General features: G+C 43.4%; 1 long non-coding RNA gene across 2 annotated transcripts; it reads right to left on the reverse strand.

The window, feature by feature from the left end:
• Positions 1-205: 205 nt before the first annotated feature.
• Positions 206-5,597, reverse strand: Gm36377. Of its 2 annotated transcripts, none has more exons than XR_382634.3 (3): positions 5,258-5,456; positions 4,640-4,686; positions 206-1,184 (listed from the first exon to the last, which is right to left on the reverse strand). It is a non-coding gene; the product is annotated as a predicted gene, 36377 (long non-coding RNA). The 2 variants fall into 2 exon arrangements; XR_873650.2 differs by lacking the exon at positions 206-1,184 and adding an exon at positions 2,987-4,040 and having other exon boundaries at positions 5,258-5,597.
• Positions 5,598-14,315: the final 8,718 nt, after the last annotated feature.

Consider the following 14,315-nt stretch of genomic DNA (forward strand, 5'->3'; position numbering starts at 1 on the left):
CAGCTGGTATCTAAAGGAACTCACAACCCCGGGAGAAGAGGAACGGAAAGTGTAAGCAATGGTGAGTTTTGATATCCACCCAGAGGGCTTGAAAAGTTTGGAGTATGGGAAAGCGTGTGTGTGAGCATCAGGAAAACTCTTACATCCCAAAACATGGGGGGAGAACCAAGATGGTTTTTAGAAGGCGAAATAACGAACTCCAAGATGTAGTGACAATGGAATATTATTCAGCATTAAAGAGAAATAAGCAGCCGAGTGATTAAAGGGGCTTGGGGGAGGGAGAGGCCTTAAATGCTGATTCATCAAGGAACAATGCCCACGTAAGAAGGCTTTGTTTTCTGTGATCCCATGACACTTGGGAAAGGCAGAACTGCAGAGTCAATGAGGATGCTGGTGGCTTTTGGCCCCACCAGGGTGGGAAGGGCAAGAGGCAGAGCAGAGGGAGATCACACAGCAGGGCAGCTGTTCTTTTGACTCTGTGATGTAGGCATACACACTTTTAGAAACCCATGGAGTGTCGAACTCTCAGATGAACCCTAATGTGGAGCAATAACTTCTACTAAACGAGCATGAATGGGGTGGGAGTTATTGCCACAGAGAGCTGCACACAGGTGGGGACAGGAGTGCATGGGAAAAACCTCTCTGTACTTTCCACTTGCTTTTTAAAATAAAGGTAAAACCTTTAAAAAGTAAAGTCTACTGGGAAAACACACAAGAACAAAGTGTTGGAGCAAGAACAGTAACCTAGTCTGGGGTAGTTTGGTGTGTTGAAGACAAGGCAGTCTGTAAGTGTCTTGAGAGGGTAAGGGGCCATGGATACTTGTATGGAGCAACTGAGGCAAGAGGTGGGCACAGGTCAGGTTGGACAGACATTCACATGCTAGGGTAGCAAAGTTTTAGATAATGAAGTTTAGGAATCAATAGTGTGGATGTGCGAATAACAGGAACAATGTCCACATGATTGACCTAGGAATTTGACAGGGGAATAGCAGTAGAGAAGTGTACTGGCTAGTTTCATGTGGCAACTTGACACAAGCTGGAGTTACCACAGAGAAAGGATCCTCCCTTGAGGAAATGCCTCCATGAGATTCAGCTGTAAGGCATTTTCTCAATTAGTGATCAAGAGGGGAGAGCTCCGTCCATTATTGTGGGTGGTGTCATCCCTGGGCTGGTAGTCTTGGGTTCTGTAAGAGAGAGCAAAGTGAACAAATCAGAGGAAACAAGCCAGGAAGTAACATTCCTTCATGGCCTCTGCATCACCTCCTGCTTCCTGACCTGCTTGACTCCCAATCCTGACTTCCTTTGGTGATGAACAACAATGTGGAAGTATAAGCTGAATAAATTCTCTCCTCCCCAACTTGCTTCTTGGTTATGATATTTGTTCAGGAATAGAAACCCTGACTAAAACAAGATGGAAAGAGACTGTTCTGTTGTTGTGATGAAGATGCCGGGGGGTGGGGGGGAGGGTAGGAGGGGTGCTGGAGAGATGACTAAGTGGTTAAAGCACTGACTGCTCTTCTGACGGTCTTGAGTTCAAATCCAAGCAACCACATGGTGTCTCACAACCATTCATAATGAGAACTGACACCCTCTTCTGACGTGTCTGAAGACAGTTACAGTATACTTAGATTTAAAAAAAAAATGTCAGGGGACACTTGGCCACTGTCCACATAGGAGAACAAGAGGGAAGGGGATCCGGTCTGAATAGATACTATTGGCACTGGCAGAGTGGGAGGATTGGTGTGCTGAGGGAGAAGAGGTTGTGTTGACTCTTGGAATTCTAGCTTGAACCATGTGAAAGTGGCGTGGGCACATCACTTCCTGTGTAGACTATCTCGTTCAACTTTTGAGTTTAACCTTGTGAAGATAATAGAGCCCAACCATGTGGATGGTGAGTGGCTACTTGCATTCCTAGTTTCACCAATATTTTAACATGCATGTATGCATTTATTTGTGTGTATTTGCCTGTGTCTGCATGCTTGTGTGTGTGCATGTCATGGCAAGAGGAGCTGTAGTTGATTCTTGTCCTTCAGTGTGTGTGCGTCCTAGAGTTTGAACTCGGGTTACTAGACTTGGTGGCAAGCACCAGTACCTGTTAAGCCATCTCACTGGCCCTACTAAGCGACTAAGTTCATAACCAGGACTTTAATATCAAAGAGGCGTCTGGTTGGGGGTTACTGTGAACCCTGATTTCTTTCATTGTTTCATTCATTACACAGAATGTCACTCTGCTCTTTGGAGCTGGGACATAGAGGAAGGAAAGGCCAAATTGCCTCTTCCACTGGAATTGACTTCCTCATAGAGACAATAATTCCTGCCTAAGACTTGCCTGGATGCTTCTGAGACAGAGAACTGAACCTGGAGCCATGCCTACTTATCTTTGAATTGATACAATAGGGGCAGAAGATGTCCTTATTAAAGTCATGCTAAGAAAAAAATCACTAGAAAAAATGCTTGCATGTCTCTTGACTTTTATTTAAAGAGCTTTATGAAAATGAGACATAAAGAGGAAAAAGTTTGGTCTTGTATGAGTAATTAAATTAAGGAAGGAGAAAAAAAGGCTAGTTTAACTTCCCTTAGCTTTCAGCTAGATTATGTAGATTAAGTAGCTACAAACAGGACCCCCAAACTCAAGTTGCAGCAATTAGCAAGTGTCAGTGAAGGAGACAAAGCCAGGGAGTTTGAGTAGTCTTCTGCGCCTGATAGAAAATGGACACCTGGGGTGAGTCAATTCAGGTCACAAAGAGAGCAGTGGCAGTAAATTAAAGTGGACTTGTGTCTCTTCTCCAGAGACGGGTTAAGGTGACAGACAAGTGATGCAAGCAACACCATTCTCAACCCTGCCCTCATCTCTCTCTTCCATTAATGAAATCTCCAAAGCTGGAACTCTCTGGCATCTTGTAGAACATTAGAGAGAGAGAGTGAGTGATTTCTAATATGTTTTATAAAAACTAACAGAAGGACTGTAGTTTTACTAATACAGAAATGACACACATTTAAGGAAAAGGGAATGCTAATTCTCTCGCATTGATCGTGACTCAACTCGTCACACAGAACTACCACGCTTCTCTATACCCAGGCATCATTTTCATTATGTGTCAATTATTTAAACAAAACCTAATTTTTGTTTAGATACAAGTTACACTTTGGCAATTAGACATTCACGGGGCAGGATGTGTCTTGCTGGCTGTATCTAGCAGTTCTCAGAAAAGCCCTGAACCCCCAGTAGGAGTGGAAGCTAGAGCTTTGGACTGGACAGGAAAAGAGGCCAATGGAGCAGGAAGGATGTGGCTGCTCTCTTCCTGACTCCAGTCTTCCTGAGTAACAGAGGGCAGTCACCCTGGTCTGGTCTGGTCTGGCCTAACGTTCATCTAGAAGCCTAGTTTCCAGCAATTCTATAAGAACTATATTTAAATTATTATACTCAAAACAGTTCCTGTCTTTTAAAAATGTTAAATGACAAACAATACTTGTATATTTGGGGGGTACACACACCCATACACACCCATATGGTAAAAAGATTAATGTAATTAGCTAATACATCTGCCATCTCACCAGCTATCATGACACATAGAAAGGATGTTAAAAACTCCACATATACACAAATACACAAATGTACTCCAACTTGAGTGAATGTGAAAAAATACCATGTGCTCTTTAAGACTTTCCCTCCAAACAAACTTCCTGTTTGCTCAGCCTGCTGGCTAAATTTTGGCAGCAGACTGTACCGTGTTCAGGTGTGCTACTGTCATCTAGGGATGAAATAACTCAAAATATTATTAACTTTATGGGGAGCTCAGAGCAAAAGAAGGCAAGGGACCAAGCCACCCAGGGCTCCAGCAAGCAAGGCACAATGGCCAGATGCCACAGAGACTTCAGTGAGTTCAGTAACAATTCCATTTTTGGCATGTGCTGTGCAGTATGGTAGCAGTTTTGACTGTGATCGGTCAGTTTTGTCTGGCACTTGTGGTGGGTCGACACCATCATTACAGCCTTCTCTTGTGTGCTCTCCTGTATTTGCCACAGCATTCTTCACATTCCTGCAGTGACCAGGAAGAAGAGGAGCTTCAGAGCCAGTCTGCTCCCTTCAGGAAGAGTTCCAGGCAGAAGCAAACAGAACTCACCTCCCTGGGGAGCAGGAGTCAGCTGTGAACTGCTGTGGCCTTAGTTCATGGTCTAGCACACCCATCAGAACCTGCAGTAGCAGTTTCCTGTCTGTGTTCCTGCTGTAACCAGTTCCAGCGGTGATCTCATCACGGCCTGCCTCCCACTCCTTCTGGGGAGCTCAGCCCCTCAGAAGAGCCCTCCAGGGCACTGCCTGCTACCCAGATGGAGAGCCCTTCAAGGCACTCCCTGCTACCCACAGCCCCTTCTAACCTTTCAGCAGCCCCCCAAGTCTTCCCTTAGTTGGGTCAGTTGAAGATAGCTAGTGGACGGTGCTCCATGCCTTTGTCCCGGGCATGGCCTGGTGTTCCTTCTCTAGGTGTCTCTGAGCCCTTGCTTTTGTTCTGCCAACCTTCCTCCTTCCTGTCACTGACAGTTCATCTGTCCTCTCACTCCCCTGCCATTCTTTCATGTTCTACAGCTGCCCGTCTTCCCTCTACAAGTGTTCTCTCCCTCCTGGCTCCTGTATACTTACCCAGAGAGACTTTCACTTCGGGTGAAGCTGCCCAACTCTTTCTACCCCTGGAAGAGCAGACATACACTCCTTAAAGCAACGTGGAGAAAACAGGATGTTCTTTCATCCCCTCACCATTTCAGACAGTAGTCCTACCCTCTCCTTACATCTCTGAACTCACCCTGCTGGTATATAGGTCAGTAGGTCACAGCTCAGCCTCCCATCCTCACATGGATGGCATTTACTCCCTGACTTTCTTCAGCACAATACCTTCATGAAGAGTCCTGTCTGCCTCACCCAGTTCAACTTTGCCACCTCCAGCTTCCCACCCAAGCCCAGCGTGTTCTATGATTTACGATTGAACTCAGCTCAAACTAATCACCCTGCCCTTTGAATCAAGGTAAACTTTAGAATTTAGCAGAATCAGGTCATCTGTCTCTCTCACACACCAACACCCACACCCACTCCTCTCTCTAGTTCTTCTACACTCTTTAATCTCTAGGTCATAAACTCCCAAACACTCTATCTCACCACTGGGTCTCCTCCAGTGTATGTTACAAATCAATTCACAAGGCAGGATTTAATCCATAATCATTTAACTGGAACGCTTGGGGAAAGTAGGCAGGGAATACTACTTACGCACAGCCCTCGAGGATGGTGTGAAATTCTTTACGTTGTAACATCCGATAGCCACGCATGTCTTGTGTTGCATAAAACCTTTTGGTTTCCACTTGTGTTTCAGATGTTTTGCCCCAAACCAGGGGATAAGTATGTTGACTCACAGCTCTGGAATCCCGCAGAGCAAAGCACTGTGGTGCTTGCTTTCCACGGGGAGACTGCAACGTGACCAGCACAGGGTCATGTTCTCCGCGAAGCAGGTTTAACTCACAGATCTTAGATTTGACAAGAGCAAAAAGAATCCAATCCATTTCAAACTTGACAGACGTGATCTATTGTCCTTGAACCAAGTGGTAGTAATTTAGAAAAAGAAAGAAAGAAAAAAAAGTCTTTCTGGCTGCCAGAGTTCATGTTTTCAATTCCCTTATCTGAAAGTCGTCCCACGTTTCTTTATCAGGGGAGATTCCCGGGTCCCACTACATTTGATGAAACTCTCATATGCTATATGATTCTCTCACCTAAGCACACCCGCAGAAAAGTAAGAATCCATGTTAAGACCCCTCCCCCCATTTCTGTTCAATTTTTACTGGAATAAGCACAGAGTCCATAGCTGCCCCTGGCCAGTCATGCTATGGGGATGTAAAGGTTAAGGAGAATTCCCTCCTATTCAGATGTAATGAGGCTGAGGAGATGAGATCTCTTCTCCAGGTGTGATAGAAGCCGAGGAGAAACATTTCTGTATCCAGGTATGATGGAGGCTGATAAAGAAAAAAAAAAACACTCTGGTAACCATGGGTGATAAGGCAGTGGAGATGCAGTTCCAGCTCTGGGTAACTACAGCCTGATAAAGGGAACGCAGGTCAAGTGTGGTGGCCACTGTGAGCACTCAGTTCCATGAGCAGGGAGGCACGGAAGGAATATTTCACAAGGGAGGTGACGTTGGAGTCTGCCAGGAGCAGGGTTATTATTATTAGGGTCAAGTGTCCTCAAAGGAAGGGAACAGCTTTGATAAAGGCACTCAGCGTAGAGTACAAGCCTCATAACGACACGTGAGAACTAGCATACGGCTAGAAGAGAGGTTGTCCAGGGAGTCCATAAATTCCAGGGGGACATCTGTAGCAAGAACACCATATTGTCTGTGTTCTAACAATCTGGACTTTCAACGTCAAGAGCTTTCTAGGGATGGCTTCTGTTACCTTTTCTGTGTAGCACAAATGAAAACATTTGAAGCCCAAAGCTGCCCACATGCACACACACACACACACACACACACACACACACACGCATGTGCACACAGAAGTGCAAACTCAGAAGCCATGTACTCAGTGTCTGAAAATACCAGAGAGTGGTGTGGTTTTATGCAAACACTTAGGGCACAGCCACTCAGTGTGGTCTTGGACAGATAATTAATGTCTAGGGAGGGTCTTTATCGAGGCAGTCACAAAAGGGGGCAAAAGTCCTTCCATTGTGCTACAGTGTATACATGTATTGTGCCCGGCTGCAGATCCCAGGCCAGGGTTCTCTTAGTGATGCATATGGAGCTATAGAGACATCATGTTTGTAAGCCTGGTGCTTATCCATTTTACTGCACTTCCTTCTCGCAGGCTGAGATCCTGTTAGAAGCAGCCCAATACAGAGAGCAAATGAACTCCTTGCTGTTCTAAGTTAAAAAGAAGTTATCTGGGTATAGTGGTTCATGCCTGCAATCCCAGAACCTGTAGTAGGAAGACAGAAACAAGAGTATTGCAGAGTTTGAGGCCAGCCTGAGTTATATATACAGTGAGTTTTAGGTCATGCTGGACAAAGAGAGAGGCCAAAACCCAAACAACAACCAGCAAACAACAGGAAGAGTTCACACTGTACTCAATGTCAGGATTATTAAAACATCCCTTGGCTGACACAGTTACTCTCAGCACACCACAGTCAGCCTGTGGAAGCCAAGGGATGTTTTAATAATCCTGACATTGAGTCCAGTGTGAACTCTTCCTGAGCTACAACTGTCTTGAGGAATTCTTGGCCATCTTCAGTTCCCTGTTTTTGGTCTTTTGGACACACAGTTGCAGGTCATCTGATGGGTGAGAAGCATCCTGCTTGGACAGCCACCTTCCCTATAAGTCACCCCTACCCCTTCCTGCCTCTCACCGCTCTGACACTGGTTCTGGGAGGCTTCTGACTGAACGGTAGAGGCGTCATGGACTCCCACCTCCATATGCCCGGCTTTGGCTTTCACCTGTCCCCTTTAGAAATTCTCCGGTGGGCAGTATGTTGAGAATCAGAAGGTCCACACCCGCACTGACTCAGTGTCTACACTTGCACTGATGTCACTGTGGTTTTAAACCAAGTTGACTTTGACACTTCAAGTAACTCTTGTCCAGGGAGATTACAGTAAAACAAAACAAAACAAACAAAAATAAGACGAAGCCCAATTTCTGATTTTAGTAACTTTCACCACATGGGCCACCATGGTTGCCTGGGTGCTCTTTGGCCATCTACTGCTCCTGAACTATTGTGTCAAGAATCTTACCTAGTCTAAGTAAGATCCTGCCTGTCACTTCGAAAGATCTGCTTTAGCATAGACAGAAAAAAAACCCACAATACTCACGCTGCCCTTGTCCTTTTCCTCTCTGGCGCCTATCTGTGACAGGTAGGACTTCCCAGATAGCATCATCCACCCTGTGTTCAGCTTGTTCAGGTAGTGTTTATAGGGAACTGGCATTGGCCTCATGAGTGCTAGTGCTAATGAGTTCTGTACTTAGTTGCCTGCCCAGGTCTCTCTGAGGGACCACTTAAGGTTAATTATAAAGTAGTTAAATAATCCAAGTGGGGTGGTACAGGCCTTTGATCCCAGAACTTGGGAGGCAAAGGCAGGCAGGTCTCTGTGAGTTTGAGGCCAGTCTGGTCTGCATAGTGCATTCTAGGACAGCCAGAGCTACATAGTGAGATCATGTCTCAAAAATACGTTTTATATATATATATATATATATATATATATATATATATATATATATATATATATATATAGAGAGAGAGAGAGAGAGAGATTTGATAGATAGATGATAGATAGATAGATAGATAGATAGATAGGATAGAGAGATAGAGAGATGGAGATAGAAAGGTAGAGAGATAGTGATAGATGGATAGAGATAGATAGAGCGGTAGTGTCTTAGTCAGGGTTTCTATTCATGCACAAACATCATGACCAAGAAGAAGTTGGGGAGGAAAGGGTTTATTCGGCTTACATTTCCATACTGTTGATCACCAAAGGATGCAGGACTGGAACTCAAGCAGGTCAGAAAGCAGGAGCTGATGCAGAAGCCATGGAGGGATGTTCTTTACTGGCTTGCCTCCCCTGGCTTGCTCAGCCTGCTCTCTTATAGAACCCAAGACTACCAGCCCAGAGATGGTCCCACCCACAAGGGGCCTTTCCCCCTTGATCACTAATTGAGAAAATGCCTTACAGTTGGATCTCATGGAGGCATCTCCCCAGCTGAAGCTCCTTTCTCTGTGATAACTCCAGACTGTGTCAAGTTGACACCCAAAACCAGCCAGTACAGGTAGGTAGGTAGGTAAGTAGATAGATAGATAGATAGATAGATAGATAGATAGATAGATAGATAGATAGATAGACAGACAGACAGATAGACAGATAGATAGGAGATAGAGAGGTAGATAGATAGTGATAGATAGGATAGAGAGAGAGATAGAGAGGTAGATAGATAGTGATGGATGGATAGACAGACAGACAGACACAGAGATAGATAGATAGATAGATAGATAGATAGATAGATAGATAGATAGATAGATAGATAGATAGATAGATAGATAGATAGAGTGAAGTAAAGTAAAGTAGTTAAGCATACTACCTGTGGATTCCAACACACCAATCAGCAGTAGGTGCTGTCACTCTTGCTAATGCCGGGTGGTGGGCTGCATCATAACTGCTTCTGTCATGTTCAACCTCTGTCCCTCCTGTGGCAATGGAGACTTGGAAGATGTGATCTTGGGATAGAAGGTTTGCTCTTGTTTTTCAGGGAAGGACCTAAATGCAATCATGAGTGTCCCTATAATAGCAACTGGGTCAGGTTGATACAGATGTGAAACGGCTTGTAGGCAGAAACAGAGGTGAAGTGATCCTTCACATTTTACTTCATGCAGGGGGATACTCAGTGGCCCAGGAGGAAAGTGGGGAAGGGTGTGGTGAAAGTCCTCACAAAAGCCCTAGAGGAAGCTACTGACTGCACACATGGGGCCAGGCTGTCAACTGATCATCTCTTAGCCAATCCAACATGAAGGTTACAGTTCCTCTTTATGAAGTCCTCACCGACAAACACATCATTGTCTGGATCCTGCTTACTTATCACCACGAGGTCACATGCACTTCTTGGCCATGTGTCCAGCCCACTTTACCTGTTCATGTCCTCTGTCCCTTCTCTTTCTAGGGAATTCAGCCTTTCCGAGAGTCACATTGTCACCATAATTTGCCTTTTATGAATGCTGCAAATGTTCTTCTAAATTTCCCATTGTCACTTTGGATTTATGCTTTTCTCCAATGAAGAAATTCACATGCAGTATAAATCCATCAAACCCACTGGCATTTTTCTTTATGATTTCAGTTCTTGGATTACGTAGACATATCCATTTTTAACCCCTGAACTAAATGTACATCTATACTTTCTTCTACTACATTTTGAGGCTGTTATTTTGTACGTAGACTGTATTATATTTAAAATTCTTTTCAAAACAAGTGGCTATTAGAAAATAGACCGCCCCCAAGAGAGTTGGCCAGTCTTCTCAATTCTAACCATTGAATAATTCATCTTTTCTGTCATACTGTTCCTATGTGAAGTCCGTAATGATCTAAGCTTTCTCAGACTGTCTATTCTATTCCCCAAGCCTGCCTATTATCTTGGCTGAAGGCCATATAATGTAAATTACTGTTGGTTTATATTACATTTCCTTATCTGGAAAAACAAGCCTTGTTCAAAAGTCTTTTATTTGCAAATAGACAGTTTTTTTTTTTTAAATAGAATAAAGTGATGCTTAAGAACCATAAGTTTTCATTTGGAGGCTAAGTACTTTGCAACTAGAAAAATATCTCCACTTCTTAGTGAAATATTCTGTCCATGATATTTGTGTTTTCAGTCATTTGGATATACATTTAGTTTGATTGCATTGAAAGTCAGCACCACCTTTCTCATTATTATTCCCAGTGCTAATTTTTCTTTGTCCACAGAGCATGAGAATCTCTTAGACACAGGGGTCATCTGAATGTTGGTTGAGAGTCCCAAGTAGTGGGCAGCTTATATAGTCTCAGGCTCGTGAGACAGTGTAGTGGTTAGAATAGGTTTGCCCCACATAGGCTCTGGTGTTTGAATGCTTAGTCCACAGGGAGTGACACTATGAGGAGATGTGTCCTTGTTATAGTACTTGTGGCCTTGTTGGAGGAAGTGTGCCACTGTGTAGGAGGGCTTGGAGAGGCTCTTATGCTCTGGCTCCACACAATGTTGAATGAGATCCTCCTCCTGAGTGGCTGTAGAAGACAGTCTCCTTTTTCTAGGAGCCTTTGGGTCAAGATATAGAGCTCTTTTCTTTTTCTTTTTTTATTAGATATTTTCTTTATTTACATTTCAAAATTTTTCCCCTTTCCTCATTTCCCCTCCAACCACCCCATCCTATTCCCCTCCCCCTGCTCACTAACCCACCCACTTCTGCTTCCCTGTTCTGGCATTCCTCTATACTGGGGCATCAAGCCTTCACAAGGCCAAGAGCCTCTTCTCTCATTGATGTCCCATCTTCTGCTACATATGTGGCTGAATCCTTGAATACCTTCTTGTGTACTCTTTGGTTGGTGGTTTAGTCCCTGGGAGCTCTGGGGGTACTGGTTGGTTCATATTGTTCCTCCTATGGGGCTGCAAACCCCTTCAGCTCCTTGGGTACATTCTCTAGCTCCTCCATTGGGAACCCTGTGCTCAGTCCAATGGATGACTGAGAGCATCCACTTCTGTAGTTGTCAGGCACTAGCAGTGCTTCTCAGGAGACAGCTATACCAGGCTCCTGTCAGCAAGCACTTGTGGGCATCCACAATAGTGTGTGGGTTTGGTAACTGTATAATGGGATGGATCCCCAAGTGGGACAATCACTGGATGTCCTTTTCTTCAGTTTCTGCTTCCAAGTTTGTCTCTGTATCTCCTCCCACGGGTATTTTGATCCCCCCTTCTAAGAAGAACTGAAGTATCCACACTGTGGTCTTCCTTCTTGAGCTTCATGTGGTCTGTGAATTCTTTCTTGGGCATTCCAAATTTCTGGGTTAATATCCACTTATCGGTGAGTACATACCATGTGTGTTCTTTTGTGATTGGGTTACCTCACTCAGGATACTATTTTCTAGTTCCATCCGTTTGCCTAAGAACTTCATGAATCCCTCATTTTTAATAGCTGAGTAGTAAGTACTCCATTGTGTAAATGTACCACATTTTCTGTATCCATCCCTCTGTTGGACATCTGTTTTCTTTCCAGCTCCTTGCTATTATAAATAAGGCTGCTATGAACATAGTGGAGCATGTGTCCTTATTACATGTTGAAGCATTTTCTGGGTATATACCCAGGAGTATTATAGCTAGGTACTCAGGTAGTACTATATCCAATTTTCTGAGGAACTGCCAAACTGATTACCAGAGAGGTTATACCAGCTTGAAATCCCACCAGAAATGGAGGAGTGTTCCTCTTTGTCCATATCCTCTCATGCTGTCACCTGAATTTTTGATCTTAGCCATTCTGACTGGAGCGAAGTGGAATCTCAGGGTTGTTTTGATTTGCATTTCCCTGATTACTAAGTATGTTGAACATTTTTTTAGGTGCTTTTCAGCCATTTCGTATTCCTCAGTTGAGAATCCTTTCTTTAGCTCTGTACCCCATCATTAATAGGGTATTTGGTTCTCTGGAGTCTAATTTCTTGACTTCTTTGTGTATATTGGATATTAGCCCTCTATTGGATGTAGGGTTGGTAAAGATCTTTTCCTTATCTCTTGGTTGCCATTTTGTCCTGTCGACAGTGTCCGTAGCCTTGAGGTCCCATTTGTCAATTCTTGGTTTTACAACATAAGCTATTGGTGTTCTGTCCAGGAAAATTTCCCCTGTGCTCATGTGCTTGAGGCTCTTCCTCATTTTCTTTTCTATTAGTTTCAGTGTATCTGGTTTTATGTGGAGGTCCTTGATCCATTTGGATTTGAGCTTTGTATAAGGAGATTAGAATGGATCAATTTGCAATCTTCTAAGTGTTAACCACAAGTTGTGCCAGCACCATTTGTTGAAAATGCTGTCTTTTTTCCACTGGGTGGTTTTACCTCCTTTGTCAAGGATCAAGTGACCATTGCCGTGTGGTTCATTTGTGGGTCTTTAATTATATTCCATTGATCTACTTGACTGTGACTACCAATAAATACCATGCAGTTTTTATCATGATTGTTCTGTAGTACAGTCTGAGGTCAGGGATGGTGATTCCACCAGAAGTTCTTTTAATGTTGAGAATAGTTTTTAGCTATCCTGGTTTTTTTTTTTCTTTTTCTTTTTTTTTTTTTTTTTTTTTTTTTTTTTGTTACTCCAAATGAATTTGCAAATTGCTCTTTCTAACTCTATGAAGAACTGATTTGGAATTTTATGGGAATTGCATTGAATCTGTAGATTGCTTTCGCAAGATGGCAATTGTTACTATATTAGTCCTGACAATTCTTGAGCATGGGAGAGCTTTCCATCTTCTGAGATCTTCGATTTCTTGAAGTTCTTGTGATATAGATCTTTAATTTCCTTAGTTATAGTCACACCAAGATATTTTATATTTTTTGTGACTATTGTGAAAGATATTGTTTCCCTAATTTCTTTCTCAGCCTGTTTATCCTTTGAGTAGAGGAAGGCCACTGATTTGTTTGAGTTAATTTTATATCCAGCCACTTTGCTGAAGTTGTTTATAAGGTTTAGGAGTTCTCTGGTGGAATTTTTTTGGGTCACGTAAGTATACTATTATGTCAGAGACCATCCCGTGAGAAAGTGAGCCCTTCACAATTTCCCTGACAGGCCAAATGGCCTCATGCTAGGAGCTGGTTATCACCCCCCTCTCCCAATTCCTTTCCTGGCACCTGAAGCTGTAAAAGCTGAATTATAGTCCCCTCTTCCCTATCTCTTCCTGAACTCCCGTGCCATCCAAGGACATGAGTTATGCCTGAGCCTGGCCTGACACCCAAGGCTGTCAAGGAGGATCTATGTTCCAGAGATAAGATGCAGAGTGCCCGCTGCCTGGCGCCTGACTTCCGCCCCCATGTCAGCAGATGCCCGCTTCTTTGTTCTTTGTAAAATTCCCCCTCGGCCCCTCCCCTGTCCCCCGAGATGTATGCTTTAAAAAGAAGACACCTCAGCATAATAAATGAGACCTGGACAAATTTGCTTGGTCTCCTGCTTTCTTTCCCCTCCTCTTATCTCCTTCCAGGTTTCCGGTCCCCCTCGCACCCACGAATAACTGAATCCAGCGGAACGGGATACTATTATGTCATCTGCAAATAGTGATATTTTTACTTCTTCCTTTCCAATTTGTATCCCTTTGACCTCCTTTTCTTGTCTAATTGCTCTGGCTAGAAATTTGAGTACTGTATTGAACAGATAAGGAGAGAGTGGATAGCCTTGTCTAGTCCCTGATTTTAGTTGGATTGCTTCAAATTTCTCCATTTAGTTTGATGTTGGCTACTGGTTTGCTGTATATTGCTTTTATTATGTTTAGGTATGGGCCTTGAATTCCTGATCTTTCCAAGACTTTTATCATGAAAGGGTGTTTGATTTTGTCAAATGCTTTCTCAGTATCTAATGAAATAATCATGTGGTTTGTTTTTTTCTTTGCATTTGTTAATATAGTGGATTACATTGATGGATTTCTGTATATTGAACCATCTCTGTATCTCTGGGATGAAGCCTACTTGATCATGATGGATGATAGTTTTGATGTGTTCTTGGATTTGGTTTGGGAGAATTTTATTGAGTATTTTTGCATCGATATTCATAAGGAAAATTGGTCTGAAGTTCTCTTTCATTTTTG

Source organism: Mus musculus, chromosome 13 (genome assembly GCF_000001635.26).
Source record: "Mus musculus strain C57BL/6J chromosome 13, GRCm38.p6 C57BL/6J".
Taxonomy (NCBI): Eukaryota; Metazoa; Chordata; class Mammalia; order Rodentia; family Muridae; genus Mus; species Mus musculus.